Genomic DNA, 17,488 nt, shown 5'->3' on the forward strand with positions numbered 1-17,488 from the left:
TGTTCTTGGCCGACTGCGAAGGTTGGCCTTTGTATATCCGGCTCTTGAGTTACGGGGCTTGCCGGTGCTGCCTATTGTGCAAGGACTTCTGTGACCAGTTCCATCCGAACCGGTTCCGGTGCCTCCCTTGGCATGGAATGCCCAGTGTGAATTGCGGGTGTTCCCTCCTTCTGTGGGTCCGAACGCTTCCCGGCTGATTCAGCAGTGCTCTTTACCGGCCGCCGCTGGAGGTGCTCCGTGGGTTCTTCCTCCATTTCCTCCGCCTGAGTCCTGACATTCATTCTTGCCGCCAGGGTGTCTGTTTCTTGCTGCACCAGTCGGTGGAGTGGGCTCTTCAAGGGCTGTGCCGGTGTCTCCTCGTGTGTGTCCGACGGCTGCTTCCGGCTGGCGCGCTCCTTTTCCTCCTTCTCTGCATCGGCCGTCTTCCCCTTAGTGGCCTTGGAGGCCAACAGTTGTTGTCGTTTCGAAGCAGGTTTTGGGGTGTCGTCCATTGCTCTTCCCTGCTTCTTGGTTTGGACGGGCTCGACCGGTGGCGCCAATAGGGTGAGCCATTGCGTCACTACATGCCATATTTTCCGGCCTTCCTTGCCGTCATTTCCTCTTACTATATCAATCGCCATACACAGCCCATCGGCGATCAGCACCGGCCAATCTACCTTGACCCCTTCGTATGTCGCGATAATCAAGCCTGCTCAGTTCTGAGGCATGATGGGGGGTCAAGGGTATACGTGGCCGAACTCATGGAGCACACGGGCAATTTCTCGAAATAACATGTCTTCGCCGCCCTGTGTCCTATAGCCCTTGCTGGTGAGAGAGTACTCACCGAAATATTTGATGAGTTGCTCGGAGGTAGGATTGTCGATCGTGTAGATGCCTCCCTCCGGAAGGCCTATTAACGCACGGATCGCCTCCTCCGTGATCACCTCTGTGTCAATTTCTTTCATAATCTTTTCGGCCTCCTTGTGTGGCGCCACCTCCATGATCGTTAAGAAACCCTCCAGTCCGTGCTGCTGTAGCCATTTCTTGGCGTCTTCAGACAACGTTTGGCAGTCCATCTCTACATCGAGGTCAGAGAGTGTTGGCGAGGTTTGGTGGTGGGGAGAGTGTGAGAGAGAAAGTTCTGAGTGAGGGGGTTCTCTTTGTGCAAGCTCTCTGCTATTGATCTTCACGCGTCTGTCTGCGTCTGTTCTCCTTGGTTCGCGATAGGAGAAGGTCTCGATGCGTGGGGGTTTTTCTCTCTGCATCTTGGCGCCTTTTTCGAGCCTTCGCATGTGCAGGTCGTGTACTATAATAGCATTGTGTGCCATGTGGCGGTGGTTTAATGTCCTATTCATAGCCCCTCGTACCTTTTCGACGTGCCTCTTTACTCCTCGTTTGCATGGCCATTTCTACCACTCCTTTTCATGATTTTTATTTTTTATTTTTTATTTTTTTGTAAAGTTAATTGTGTGGTTAATTTTTCTCTGGTCCTGTCGGACCCTTACCCGAAAAGTGCACCTTGCCGGCCTCTTGACGGTTTGCCGTCGTTATGCTTTCCCCGGTTGCCGGCTCGTGCTCCCCCTTACCGGCTTGGTGGTAGTCGTTTTCCTCACGGGTTGCCGTCATGGTTGGCCTGTCAACGTTTGATTCGGTGGCGGTCCTTCGTTCAAATGGGTTCTTGGGCATAGGTCCTTTGTATGGTTTTAGTCTAAATCTGTTGACCCATTTACCCAACACCTCGCTAGCAAGTGTCCCTAACTGGTAAGACCCATTAAACCCGCGTGTGATCTAGTACGGTCCGGTCCATCTAAACCGTAGTTTGCATGGCATTTTACCCATCCGGGTCTGGAACACTAGTACCGGCTTGCCGACTTCGAACATCTTTTCGTTTCCTTTCCGGTGCCGATCTACAAACGCTTTCTGTCGCCGTTGTTCCAATTCCAGGTGCATAATGCTCGCCAGTCGGTGTTCTTCCAGTTCACACAGAGCTTTTAACCGAATTGCCTCTAATTCCTTTTCATTGAGTCGTTCCCAAATCTGAATCCGTAAGCTCGGTACCTGGAATTCGACCGGCATGACTACCTCTAATCCGAATGCTAACCGGAACTATGTTGTTTGGATGCTTGTTTTGTACATTGTCCTGTAAGCCCAGAGCGCACTGTGCAGCTTCGTGTCCCAATCTGTCCGATTTTCATTGACGATCTTGCACAGGATATTCTGTAGCATTTTGTTTGTTGACTCCGCTAATCCGTTGGCTTGTGGGTAGTATGGGGTGCTCCGTTTATGTACTACCGCATAGAATGACGGCAAGCTCTCCACCACCTGTCCAAGAAAGTGCCCTCCTTGGTCTCTTATCAGCTCTATGGGGCATCCGTACCATCACCAAATGCATTCATATAAGAATTTTGTCGTCGACGCCACGGTGTTATCTCGTAAGGCTTTGACTTCCAACCATTTAGTGCAGTAGTCCGTCGCGACAATCACATACCGATTGCCAGTTCTCATTGCCGGTGGTTTAAATGGTCCGACAAAATCCAGTCCCCATTTCTGAAATGGTTCTAGCGGTAGTACTGGCTGGTGCGGCATCCTAGCTTGCTCCGTTGGCAGGCCCATTCGCTAGCATAGATCACACTCTTTCGCGTACCAGACTGTGTCTTTCAATGTAGTCGGCCACCATAGGCCACTTTGCCATACTTTCCTTTCCGTCGCATCTCCGGCGACCCCGCAATGTGCTTCCCGTAGTATTACCTCCTTCTCGTCGATGTGCACCGCTCGTCGCCATATCCCGTCTGCGCCTTTGTGGTAAAGTGTGTCCCGGAGTAAACAGAAGTGTCAACTTTGTACCGCCAGACGTTTTCTCTCGTCCCGGTTCATCTCCTCCAGAGGCAATCCGGTACTCAGAAACTAGTGCATATTAGTTAGCCGCTTATCTTCTTGTGCCACCGTTTCATCTGTTGCCGTTTCTGTGGTGACTTGAAAAAGCTCTGCATCCGAAAACTCGTCCGGTACTCCATCACCCGTTTCGTCAGAATCTAACTGGCTTAGATAATCTGCTACCGCATGCTGTATGTCGGGTCGGTGGAATATCTTGAATTCGAACTCCTGCAACAACAAAGTCCATCGGGCCAACTTACCGGTAAGTGACGCTTTGGATACTAGGTAGAGGAGTGCCGAATGATCTACATGGAGGGAAAACTTTCTCCCCAATAAATAGTGCCTAAATTTTGTTACGTTGTAGATCATGCCTAAAGCTTCCCTTTCCGTGGTGGAGTAATTTCGTTTGGCTTGGGATAACTTCCGGCTTGCGTAATATACAGGCCGGTCCCATCTTGGCTCCGTAAGTTGCATCAGCGCACTCCCGATTGCAATGTCGGACGCATCCACGAACACATGAAATTCCTTCGCCCAATCCGGGGGTTGCACTATCGGCGCTTGCGACAATAGAACTTTGAATGCCCGGTACGCCTTATCTTCGGTGTCGGTCCACTGGAACGGTGTTCGGTGTACCGCAACATGCAGTGGTGTAGCTAGGTCCGCCAAATACCGGAGCATTCGGCTATGGCAACGGATTTGTCCTAAGAAACGGCTCAATACCTTTGCCGTTGGTGCCGGTGCCTCCAGGATTGCTTTTACTTTTTCCGGATCTACGGCAATGCCTTCCTTGCTCACAATATGCCCTAGTAGTGTTCCGCTGGACACTCCAAATACACACTTCGCCGGATTCAGGCTTAGCCGGTACGCCCTACACTTCTCTAGACATAGTCTGAGGTGCTGCAAATGATCTTCTTCTCAGCTATAGACGGTGAAGTCGTCAAGGAACACCTGCACAAAAGCCGGTATGTATTCGCCAAAGATCTCCATGATGATCCGTTGGAATGTTGCCGGTGCCGTTTTCAGTCCGAACATCATCACCACGGCAACAAACACTCCCCATTCGGTGACGAAAGTTGTTTTCTCTTGATCATCAGGGTGCATCCGGATCTGATTATACCCGTTGAATCCGTCTAAGAAACTGTAGACTTCATGGCTGGCGACGGCATCCAAAACTCCATCCGTAAACGGAAGTGGAAATGCATCCGTTACCATTGCCGCATTGAGCTTCCAGTAGTCAACACAAACTCTAATTTTGTCGTTCTTCTTCCGTATGACTACGATCAGGCTTAGCCATGTAGATTTCTTTACGGGACGGATGAAGCCAACCCTCAGCAATTTGTCGATTTCCTCCTTGACTTTGGCAGCGTAGTTTGGGTTCATCCGGTACCGACGTTGTGCTATCGGCTTGGTGTCTTTGCTGAGATACAACTGGTGCTGATACAACTGAGGATCCAGCCCTCTCATATCCTCGTAAGACCAGGCAAATACGTCGCGAAACTCGTTGAGTGTAATTATCGTCGTTTTGTTCTCTGCATTCATTTCTTTGGCGATGTGCACCGGTTTTGCCTCCTCCGCCGTTCCTAGATTTACCTCTTTTAATTGAGACGCTTTTACGCGCTGTGATACGGCCATTTCTCTTTCCAATGCTTCCTGTGCTTGCCGTAACTCCCGGATTGCTTCTTTATCTGGTTCCGCTTCGGTTCCGTCCGGTTGCAGTAAGTAGGGTGATACCGCTTCGGCAACGTCAATTTCGAATAGGGGTACAATCTTCGGGTTCTCCTGCAAGTACTGATCTTCTTCTTCGTCTGCTAATCCTTCCAGCATATTGACACACTCCGCATATAACGGTGTCAGATCCTTGCTGGTGCCCTTCCTTGGTTGTGTTGGTACCCGTACCTTCGCTTTTCCCCGCCAGAACATAATCATATTCCTCCTCCAGTTCTGCTTGATGTGTGCCATCTTTAAACAAGGGCGTCCCAACAATAATGGGTACGCTCCTTGAGCCTACAACTAGAGAACTACGGCTGAGATTCGGAATGTGTGGCCCCCGATGGTTACTTCTAAGTCCCGTAGTAATCCTGTCGGTCGCACCGAGCTTGTGTCCGCCATTCGGAGCCAGAACGGACATGGCTCCCACTCTTGGATTCCAAGAGCATCGCACGTCCGGAGGCTTATTACATTAACGTCGGAGCCTCCGTCTATTATCGTGCCGGGGAGTTCTTTCCCTTTCACAATGGCAGTAATTGTCGGACTGTTGGTGTCCACCACTGCCGGTCCCTCCTCTAGATTTGAGAAGAATGCCGGAGCCGGTGGTGTGTCGCATGTCGTCATGCCGGGCTTGAGTCCTTCTGTAAATCTTGGTACTAGCTGCAAGAGTCGTCCTAACGGCATCATGATCTGGCATTCCTGCAATGCCTGCCATGTCACGTTTTCAGACTGACTGCTGCCGGCGAGCTCTTCGGTGTTCTCCTTTTGCTGCGCAAGTTCTGCTACGTTTCGCTCATTTGCCTTTTTCACCCGTTTTGCTGCCTGTTTCCGGATGGCCTCTTGTGTCTCCCATTCCGTTGTCTTGCCCTTCGACCTTGTGGTGACTTGCTGTAGGTCTGCGACTCTGGTGACTACCATGTTTACTGTCGGTCGCTTATCATAGCTCTTTGCCGGACATTGATTACTATAATGTCCTTCTTGCCGGCAATTATAGCAATATGCTTTCCGAGTATTGCTGGATTCGGCATTGTTTCCTATACCCGGTGGAGGACCTGTGGTAACCGCAGGGCTCTGGTCTGGTTGGCTGCTTGAGGCGCCTTTTTCCGGTTCACGTGGGTGGCTCCCTTTTTTGAAATGTCGTTTTTTATTAAAGTTCTTTTTGTTGCAATACCCTTGCCAGGGTTGGTCGTCATATCTCCCGTAATCTTCCCGTCGTTGGTGATACCCAGGGGAGTGATCCCGGTTGTGATGCTCATACTGTCCATTGTAATCTCGGTACTTGTCATATCTCTTGTACCGGTCATAGTTGTCTCACCGATCATCGTACCGGACATCCTGTGCCAGTCAATATCGCTCCTCTCGCCGCCAGCGTTCGTCTTCTTCGTCTCAGTTGCTACGTGGCTCAATTTGCCGGACTGGTGGTGCTTGCCGATTCAATAAGTTATATTCGCACCGATCCATCGTGTGGCTCGTAGAGTGGCAGAGTAAGCAGTGCGTCCACATGGTGCACTCCAGTGACGAGTGTCCGGCGTTCAAGCAGTTTGTGCATTGGATTGCTTGCCGGAAACGGAGATCCTCATCGGTTGGTAATGCTCGACAGAGGGCTCCCATTGTTAGCCAAGAGCTCGTTTTTTCCATTTCTCTAACCCGGTCGATGACCTGGTCGACGGTGCTTGTACGAAAGTCGATAATCGTGCATACCGTTCGTAGAGGTTCCCAGAGCGTGGCTAAAAATATAGCCCGTGTTTCTTTCTCCGGAGGTGCGCGGGTAAGCTGACTATGCATCCGTTGAAACCGGATGACAAACTGCGGAATGCTCTCCCCGGGGTCCTGCCAAATGGTATAAAATAGGCCCACCATTTCTCTCTGGTCCACCTCCTTCTGAAAGAAGTGCAAGAATTTATCTTTTAGGTCAGCAAAGGTGGTGATGGTGCTGGGGTCCTGCGTCCGGTGCCATCTGGTGGCTAGTCCTTCCAATGTCACGCCGAATTCGGCTATCTTAGATCGTTCCTCTTCGGCCGCGGTTAACCGTTGTGACACATGGTTCACCTCCCATGTTTGTTGAAACGTGTGAACATGAGCCTCCACGTCCGGGTCATCCCAATACTTGGAGTACTAGAACGGCATGTCGTCGTCCGGTGTCGGTACGCAAGCTGGCGGTGTCGGTGGTCTTTCCAGTTGTTCCATCGGCGTCGGAGGTCTTTGTCAGTCTTCCCTTGGTGTTGCCGACTCAACTTCCGGTGTCGGACGTCTTTCTTTGTCTTCTTCCGTCTCTGAAGGTTGTTCCATGTCTAGTGCTAGGGGTTCCTGGTCTGCCAACTCTGGTTTCGGTGTCGGTACTGTATCCGACTCCTCGTCCTCCGGTCTTCCTGGGGTGTCGTTACTGTTGTTGGGAGACAAGTCCCTCCAGATGGGAAAGGAGAAGAACAGTGTTGATGAACAAACTCGGCCGAGGCCGATAGGCCTCGGCCGAAACCGTATGACAAGTACCCGGCTACGGAGAGCCGGATGGTGTAGACCTGGTGAGAACCGGATGACGTAAATATGTTTCTGAGAGTCCATCATGGCTATATTTGTAAATAGCCGAAAAGTCATATTAGTATAAATATGACTTAGGGCAAACTTTTAGTTTGTTGTTGTCATTCTTGTTGGTGCAAGGAAAGAGAGAGAGTGCGTAACTGTGTACAAAGAGAGAGAGAGAGAGAAAGAGGTTGTTGCCTCTGTTGTAACCGCCGCCTGTGGTGAGGATCGTGAGCACGAGGTCGTTGCCTCCGTGAACTCCCTGTTGTACATTCTAACATAGCGATATTTTGCAGCCTGTGGGCTGCCGTGGTTTTTCCCCTAGTTTGGGTTTTCCACATAAACATCCTGCGTACTCTTCTCTTCTTCATGTCGTACTTTATTTCCCATTTTCTGTGTATGATTCTAAGCTTGGTTGTGGCTAAGCGCTGCGCATAAGGAACGAGTAGTTCTCGACAAGTGGTATCAGAGCGAAACGACACAGAAAATGGACGAATCATTTGGCGGCATGTTCAAGCTCACCGGCTCCAACTATTCAGTGTGGAAGTCGAAGATGAGGGACATGCTCGTGGTTAAAGATCTTTGGTTACCAGTTCAGTTTGGGGACAAGAGACCGGACAAGATTAATGCCACAATATGGGAGGTGAGGCACATGAAAACAACGGTGTACATACGGTGCTTCATCGACATGATCCTATACAACAACTTCAATGAAGAGAGCAAGGCTCATGAGCTCTGGGAGAAGATCGGCATTATGTTTCAAAACAAAAATGATGTTAATCAGGTTTCGGTATTCCGGAAGCTAGTAAGACTCCGGTACCAAGATGGCTCCAGCATGGCGGAGCACATGAATGCCTTCCAGGGGCTGATCCACCAGGCAACTTCATTGGAAGTACCTCTCGCCGATGAGGTACTAGCGCTACTCCTGCTCGGTTCACTCCCGGATAGCTGGGAGACGTTGGTTGTCACTTTGGGAAACGCTGGGCCGGAAGGAAAGCGGTTATCCCTAGCAAGAGTAAAGTCGAGCTTGCTAGATGAGGAGGCGCGTCGGAAAGATAAAGATACGAGCTCCGACTCCAAAGCGCTCCTTACCGAATCGGAACGCGGAAGACATAGAAACCGTAGTCCCCAGAACTGGGAGAAGTCGGGGACACAGTCAAAGTCAAGGGGAAGACCTACTTGCTTCTATTGCGGCAAGCCGGGACACTTCCAAAAGAACTGTCAGCATTTCCGAAAGGACAAGGAAACCGACGGTACCGATTCGAAGCGGATACCGGACCGTAACAGTAAAGACCGGAGGGGAACAGACCGGAAGGGGACGACGGCAATCGCGGCAAGTGAAGAAGAGTTGATGCTCATCACCGAGGAGAGTGAGATAAACCTTGCCGGCAACGAGACGACCTAGGTGGTAGACTCTGAAGCGTCATTCCACCTTACCGACCGGAAAGGCTTCTCATCCTACTCAGCCGGTGATCACGGCTGTGTCCGGATGGGGAATGAAGGTACATGCCGAATTATCGGCATAGGAGACGTGTGGCTATCAACACCAACCGGATGCAAGTTGTTGCTGAAGGATGTTCGACACGTTCCGGAGGTTTGTCTGAACCTGATATCAGCCGGTCGGCTAGATGATGAAGGCTACACGGGTAGCATTCGGAACGGTGTCATGAAGTTCAGCAAAGGGAGCCTGATTGTGGCTCGGGCCCGGAAGGTCAACACATTGTACCTGATGAATGCCTGGTTATGTCCGGAAGAAGTGAATGTGGCATCCGACACTGCCGGTGAGTTGTGGCACAAGAGGTTGTGTCATATGAGCGAGAAGGGGATGAAGAGGCTTGCAGACGACAACCTCATCCCAGTAAAGAAAGTGCACTTGGAGAAGTGCACTGATTGTCTGGCCGGTAAGCAAAACCGGACCTCCTTCCGACCAAGGCCACCGATGAGACGTAATGCACCACTGGAGTTGGTGCATACGGATGTGTGTCAAGTAGACACGAAGTCACATGCCGGAGCGCAATACTTCATGACGTTCATAAATGACCACAGCCGGAAGTTGTGGGCCACACCATTGAAGACGAAGGATCAGGTGCTATCCATCTTCAAAGAGCTCCACGTGAGAGTGGAAAGAGAAACCGGCCGGAAGCAGAAGGCGGTTCGAGCAGATAACGAAGGAGAATACCGGGGGCAGTTCGAGGAGTACTACCGCTCGAAGGGATTCCGGTTCGAATTTACCGTGCCGAAGACGCCGAAACTAAACAAACTGGCTGAGAGGATGAACCGGACCATAATGGAGAGGGTCCGGAGTATGCTAGCGCATGCAAAACTACCCAAGAAGTTTTGGGCTGAGGCACTGTCGACGGCGACATATGTGATAAATAGATCACTCTCAGTACCCTTGGACGGAGACACGCCACAGAGAGTGTGGACCGGTAAGGAAGTATCCTACCGGCATCTAAAGGTGTTTGGGTGCCTCGCGTACGTGCATGTAGCACAGGACCGGAGAGGAAAGTTAGATCCAAAGACCCGTCCATGCATATTCCTCGGTTACGGTGACGATGAGTTCAGCTACCGAGTGTGGGACCTAGTCGACAAGAAGGTATTCCGGAGTCGAGATATTATCTTCATGGAGGACAAGACACTCGCCGATTGGGAGTCGGAGAAGAAGATAATGAACTCCGAGTCGACCGGTAAGGATCGACTCTACGATGAGCAGACCCAACCGGCAAGAGACCGGTTAGCACTCGAGGGACCAGCCGGTTACGGTGAGGATACCAAACAGGCTGAAGAAGAAGTAAAGGAAGCTGAAACCGAAACCGGCCAAGACCCCGAATCGGATTCGGATGAAGAGCAAATGGAGGAGCCGCTTACCGAAGCCCGAAGACGGAGATATCCTCTCAGAGATAGAAGGGCCCCCCGGAGATTTCCGAATGCAGAGCATGTTCTGCTGACCGATGAGGGGGAGCCGGAAAGCTTCGAAGAAGCGAAGGATGACGCCCACAACCGCAAATGGTTAAGTGCCATGCAGGATGAGATAGATTCCCTGCATGAGAACCATACGTACGAATTGGTGGAGTTGCCGAAAGGAAAGCGGGCACTCCGAAACAAGTGGGTGTACAAGTTGAAACCGGGAGATACCGGCAACCCCTCAAGATACAAAGCCAGGATCGTGGTGAAGGGGTTCCAGCAGAAGATAGGCGTGGACTTCGACGAGATATTTGCCCCGGTAGTAAAGATGACCTCCATCCGGATGGTGTTGAGTATAGCGGCGAGCATGGACCTCGAGGTAGAGCAGCTGGACATGAAGACGGCATTCCTTCATGGCGACCTCGAAGAGGAGATCTACATGCAGCAACCGGAAGGATTCGTGGAGAAAGGGAAGGAGCACCTGGTATGCCGGTTGAAGAAGAGCCTCTACGGGTTGAAGCAGGCCCCCCGGCAATGGTACCGGAAGTTCGACTCCTTCATGACCGATCAAAGGTACCACAAGACGCAGGCTGATCACTGCATGTTTGTCAAGAAGTTCGAAGGAGACGACTTCCTAATACTCCTTCTGTACGTGGATGACATGTTGATCATCGGATGGGACCAAGTCAAAATACGGATGTTGAAGAAGGCTCTCAACCGGACCTTCTCAATGAAAGACTTGGGTCCGGCAAGACAGATGTTGGGGATGCATATTATCCGGAACCGGTCAGTGAAGCAATTGTGGCTGTCACAGGAGAAGTACGTGACAAAGGTGCTTCACCGGTTCAACATGTCAGATGCGAAACCGGTCGGATCGACACTTCCGGCAAACTGCAGGCTATCCGGTAAGCAAAGCCCGAAGACGAAAGTAGAGAAGGCGGATATGATGAAGATTCCATATGCCTCTGCCTTCGGGAGCTTAATCTACGCAATGGTGTGTACCCGACCGGATATAGGATAAGCAGTCGGAGTGGTGATCCGGTTTATGAGCAATCCCGGCAAGGAGCACTGGAACGCGGTCAAATGGATACTCCGGTACTTGAAGGGCACTTCAAATATGTGTCTCCGCTTCGGCTCCGGAAAACCTCAACTTGACGGTTTCACCGATTCGGACATGTCGGCTGATGTGGATACCAGCCGGTCTACATCCGGGTATGTAATGACATATGCAGGGGGAGCTGTTTCATGGCAGAGCTGTTTCATGGCAGTCGAGGCTGCAGAAGACGGTTGCATTGTCAACCACAGAGGCGGAGTACATGGCGGCTGTGGAAGCCGGCAAGGAAATATTATGGATGAAGGACTTCATCGGAGAGCTCGGTATCCGGCAAGATGAATACCGACTCTATTGCGATAGTCAAAGTGCCATCCATCTTGCTAAGAATGCGGCCTACCATTCCCGGACGAAGCATATCCAGCGAGTACCGTATGACGAGTACCCGGCTACGAAGAGCCGGATGGTGCAGACCCGGTGAGAACCGGATGACGAGTACCCGGCTATAGAGAGCCAGATGGTGTAGACCCGGTGAAGACCGGATGAGGAGTACCCGGCTACGGAGAGCCGGATAGTGCAGACCCGGTGAGAACCGGATGAGGAGTACCCGGCTACGGAGAGCCAGATGGTGCAGACCCGGTGAGAAGTGCTCACCGGATGAAGAGACATATTCGTAAATATGTTTCTGAGAGTCCATCATGGCAATATTTGTAAATAGCCGAAAAGTCATATTAGTATAAATATGACTTAGGGCAAACTTTTAGTTTGTTGTTGTCATTCTTGTTGGTGCAAGGAAAGAGAGAGAGTGCGTAACTATGTACAGAGAGAGAGAGAGAAAGAAAGAGGTTGTTGCCTCTGTTGTAACCGCCGCCTGTGGCGAGGATCGTGAGCACGAGGTCGTTGCCTCCGTGAACTCCCTGTTGTACATTCTAACATAGCGATAGTTTGCAGCCTGTGGGCTGCCGTGGTTTTTCCCCTAGTTTGGGTTTTCCACGTAAACATCCTGCGTACTCTTCTCTTCTTCGTGTCGTGCTTTATTTCCCGTTCTCTATGTATGATTCTAAGCTCGGTTGTGGCCGAGCACTGCGCATAAGGAACGAGTAGTTCTCGACAACTGTTGTGATAGTTCGTGTGCGCGTTGTAACTATTATAGATCTCGGTACTAAAGTAAGCTTAAGATAAGGATAAAGAAATGAAAGATAGAAAGGAGAAAGAGAAAGAAGGGTGTCGATCCACCCGACCACCCCCGAGCGAAGGGATCGAGACGGACTCGAGCCTCGATCGGCGTCCCATACCACCGTCGTGGCGTCGTACCTGGTGCTGGAGCGCTCGCTACAAGAGTTGACCCACCACACGAGCAGAGTCTCGATGTAGTCAAAAGATGATCAAATGAGGGTAGCTAGGCCTCTTATTTATAGCGATACCCAAGGCCCCCAGGCAAGTTCACACTTGACCTAATGGGTTGTCTCAATCCCGAGGATTAAAAGTAATCCTCCCCTTCTTTACACTCTCGTTTAACCCTCACACTTATCCACGTGTATAGAATACTACAGTAAATTCTTACCACGGGATATTATATGGTCATGCCCGTAACATACTCCCCCTCTTTAAAACATTGCACTCTTGCAATGGAAAGTTAGGGAAGTTAGTTCTAAGAGTATTTTCGCGTTCCCATGTGGCATCTTTTATTGATTTATCCATCCATTTTATTTTAAATTCTCGGATTTCTTTAGTACGTAATTTTTTTGTTTTAACATCGAGATTTCTTTCTGGTACATGTGGTTTAGAAGATAATTCTTCAGAATAACCAGAGTTTCAGTCATAACTGTATTGTCGCCAAAACCTAGAAGTTCTTTTAGACGACTCACATGAAAGACTGGATGAATTCCGACACCATCGGGAAGAGCGAAACGATAGGCTGATGACCCAATGCGTTTGAGGACTATAAAAGGTCCACAAAACCGTGGGGCTAACTTAGCACACTTACTCGTAGACAATGTCTTAGAATTGTGAGGTACACGTAAAAATACCTTCTGTCCAGGGTTGAATACACGAGGTTGCCTATGATGATCGGCATAAAAACGCGCTCTATCTTGAGCTGTTTTTATATTTTCTCGTGCAATATGCAACATATCTTGCATATCCCGAAGAAAGTTTTGCGTACTTCACAACTCATCATGATGTATATTAACATCAATCGGGGCTCGTGGCTGAAAACCATACATCAACATAAAAGGACTATATCCCGTCGACGTATGCTTGGAGCTGTTATAAGCAAACTCCAAAATTGGGAGATAACGTTCCCATTTTGTTGGTTTTGCACCAACGTATGCTCGAAGCATGTCCTCAATAATTTGATTTACTCGTTCTATCTGTCCATCGGATTGAGGATGATCCGTGGAGCTCATGCTCAACGTAGTTTCTAACTTCTTAAAACCAGGGATAACCCAGTATTACATCGGTGGTACAAAGATTCATTACATGGAAGTCTACTTCCTCTATATAAGTATCAATAGAAATTCCTAATGAATGAATCGCCCCGTTGATGTATTGTACTCTTCCATCAGCCAAGTGCACCGTGTAGGTGTGATCACTTACGGTGGGTTGGATTCCCCATATCTGAACCAAACGATCATTCACAAAATTGTGTGAGCTTCCCGAATCAAATAAAAATTGTACGGGAGATCCATTGATATACCCGTTTGCACGTAGTAAATCATTGGGACCCAATACATAGTGAGGGAAAGAACATTGACAATTACTTAAATGATGTGTATAGACCTGAAGGACATTAGGAATCTAACCTTTATGGTCTGCAGCTTTAGCTTTGTTGTCGTGCTCTTTCCGTTGGAGCTTTCGACATTGATCTTTTGTATGACCCTTCTTTTTGCAGAATACACAAAAAGGATGTTGTCGCTTACAATCGCGATCCAGGAATTCGTTGGGTGTCTTGCGTTTCCCAACAAATTGCGACTGCTTAGTCCCGGGCGCTTCATTGGGTTTGTTATGGTCCTTCTTCGAATTGCGTTGATAGCGAAGAACTATTTCAACGGTCTCTTCGAAGGATTTTGGATCCTTATCGTGCACTATCCAGTGATAGTCCGAATTGGGGATGCCATTGACAAAACAAGCTATCAACCAATTGTCCCTTCTAGACCCGATTTTTGGATTTGGGTTCTAGCATGGTGAACATAGTCTTCTAGCGAGGAAAATTTCCTGCTAGAGAGGTTCATTAAAGCTTGTGTTGCCTCGGTTCGAGAGGGAGGTTGCAGAAATTGGCCCTTAAAGACCGTGACAAAATCTGTCCAGGTATCGAGCAATTTCCCCATAGTACGAAGGCCACGCCACCAGGCGGCGGCCTTACCCCCGAGTTCTCGGCCGACATATGCAATCTTCGTACTATCTGGCGTGGGATAGAGCTCAAAATGAGACTCCCATCGTCCCAGCCATGTGCAGATTGCTTCTTCGGTTCTTTCCTTTTTGTCTCCGGTAAATGGCTTAACGACAAATGATGGTTCACCTTGTCGCTCATCAGGTCTATTAGTCTCACATTGTAGACTAATGACACGTGCCTCAAGAGCACTCTGAGATTGCCAAAGTTCGGTCATCTGTTGAGCGGTGAAACTAAGGTATTGGGTTATTTGTGCCAAATACATCTCAGTGGACATTTGTCCAGGAGGATTCCCTTGAGTTCCTTCCACTTGAGCGGATGACATCGGGTCGTTAATTTGAGCCATTAAAGATTATTTCTGGAAAAGAAATAGGATAAGGTCAGAGATATAGTCATAACATCATGTCGTGATGTAAACATATCATGGGCGAGCATTAATCGATATCATTATCTCACGTCAATACCCCTCTAGACGTATCAGATGAGGTTCAAGATCAGGTTACTATGGTAACACAAAGGTGTTTTAAAAACCATGGGGGTGACAAATAAATGTCTTTCCCTGATCTCTATATCGATTTTTTTATGGTGGCTCCCCGAGGCTCAACCATGTATGTTCGCGTCATTAATTGTTTATACACGGAAAAAATGTTAATAATAAACTATGTTTCGGTGCCCACATATGTGGTTTCGGCTCTTTAAGTCCTATTACGAGGACCCCGAGGTGCACTTAGACCTTAAGTCTAAACATGTGTTATAGTCATATGTATCAAGGATGTTGTATGGTCTTGGTCATATTTGAACTCGAGACCTCGAGAACAAATACATTAAACACTTGAGCCAACCAAGTAAGTTGCTCTTCTCGAATGCTTAATGTTTGATGCATATAAGAGATATGCGAGATCATATATGTTTTTTTTCAAAGAACATATATGTCAAGGGTCCTTATTTCGCCCTCATTTACCAAAACTATGTTGGTACGTTACCTATCCTCAAGTCTCGTAATTACGATGGCATACGCCAAAGTGCAACCTAATGGTGAAGCCAAATGAGCCCTTGTTTCGTAGTAGGCTCACGTGGGCCATCACATGGTCACGTCATTACGAATGCCTCTCGTAAGAACGAGCTCATGGTGGCATCGTATCCATGTAACGAGGGAGGGATGTTGGATACGTGCGTCATTGGAGCGACCTCACTTGAAGTGGGTCAAGCCCTACGTACTCAACATCATTATGGCTATTGGCGTTTCTTTACGTAACGAAATCGAGGTCATCAACAGGGTTATCAACAATAAAAAATTGTTGAAAAAGGGATGGTGACAACGCCATTCTCACAAAAATGTGAGGACGGCCACCAACATCCTTTTCCCGACCATGACAACTTTCGACATAATCACGTAATAACGAATATACACATATGTTTACTTTTCACATATATACGATCAAATACGTATATATGTGACCACATATGCCTATATTAAACATATTGTTATATTAAATAGCCATAAATGATGTGATCGAGATACGTAATCGAGGTATATACCTCTACGCACACGAAACATCCACAAATAAGAGATCATCGTAATACGCAATTGAGGTATTGACCTCTTACGCATAAGAGACCAACCGCATATCGTTTACAGCAAATCAAGGTATTAAACTCATACGCAAACGTAACATATGTTCGTGAAAGTAATACGTAATTGAGGTATTAACCTCGTACGCATACGACACTCGTCACATATTATTAATATGTCAAACGAGGTATTGACCTCGTGCACATATGTAAACGTTTTAGATAATCAATTAAAGACCACTACAACATCATTGGCTTAATGAAAAAAATTACATATAAACTAAACACATGATTAGATGGGAGAAGAGAGAATAGAAAGAAAAATTATGGAAAGAGTTACCGAAGTTCTTTGTTGATCGTTGTCTGGATCAAGGCCAACCGCACAACGATCGATCAGCATCAATCAAAAGACAAATGAAAAACAAAGAAACATTAGTACAAAAATCTGATACCAAATATTATAGATCTCGGTACTAAAGTAAGCTTAAGATAAGGATAAAGAAATGAAAGATAGAAAGGAGAAAGAGAAAGAAGGGTGCCAATCCACCCGACCACCCCCGAGCGAAGGGATCGAGACGGACTCGAGCCTCGATCGGCGTCCCATACCACCGTCGTGGCGTCGAGTCGTACCTGGTGCTGGAGCGCTCGCTACAAGAGTTGACCCACCACACGAGCAGAGTCTCGATGTAGTCAAAAGATGATCAAATGAGGGTAGCTAGGCCTCTTATTTATAGCGATACCCAAGGCCCCCAGGCAAGTTCACACTTGACCTAATGGGTTGTCTCAATCCCGAGGATTAAAAGTAATCCTCCCCTTCTTTACACTCTCGTTTAACCCTCACACTTATCCACGTGTATAGAATACTACGGTAAATTCTTACCACGGGATATTATATGGTCATGCCCGTAACAGTAACCCCTTCCGAATCCGATTCCAGGGCTGAAAAAGCTTCAGATTCGCCGTCTTTTCCGGCCAAGGCCTGGAGAAGGGATTCCGCTTCCGGAGACTTCTTAAGCTACTTCCTTCGTCCGGGTAGGCGTTTTGTTGCAAACGGAGTGACTCCTCCGCAACTTTCCGGATCACTTTGGAAAATGATCGATCCGTTCGGATTTCTTCCGCTGCTTGCTGGAAAGCCTCTCGCCGCCTTCCCCGTTCAGCAAGTCTTCGTGCTCTCTCAGTAACCAGGTCGTCTGTTGGCCTAGTCATCCATTCCCGCCGCTATTCACTGCGATTGTGCAGGAATCGTGGTCACCAAAAACTGTGTTAATCCTAGGGCCAGACAACAGCCTAACATAGGGTGTCCACTTAAGACACTTCACCAAAGGGTGTTACGGCAGAATGACTTACGGCACAATGCTTAATTAGACCTTAATCGATTACTTAGCAACACATCATTAACACACGCAAGATACAACAATAAGTAGAGAACGGTAATCAACACTGAAAGATTAAGGCAATAAATTCTATTAATTATCCGCTCTCGATTACAT

Source organism: Azolla caroliniana, unplaced genomic scaffold (genome assembly GCF_043228905.1).
Source record: "Azolla caroliniana isolate FFs.n. ecotype wild unplaced genomic scaffold, voAzoCaro1.0.p SCAF_17, whole genome shotgun sequence".
Lineage (NCBI taxonomy): Eukaryota > Viridiplantae > Streptophyta > Polypodiopsida > Salviniales > Salviniaceae > Azolla > Azolla caroliniana.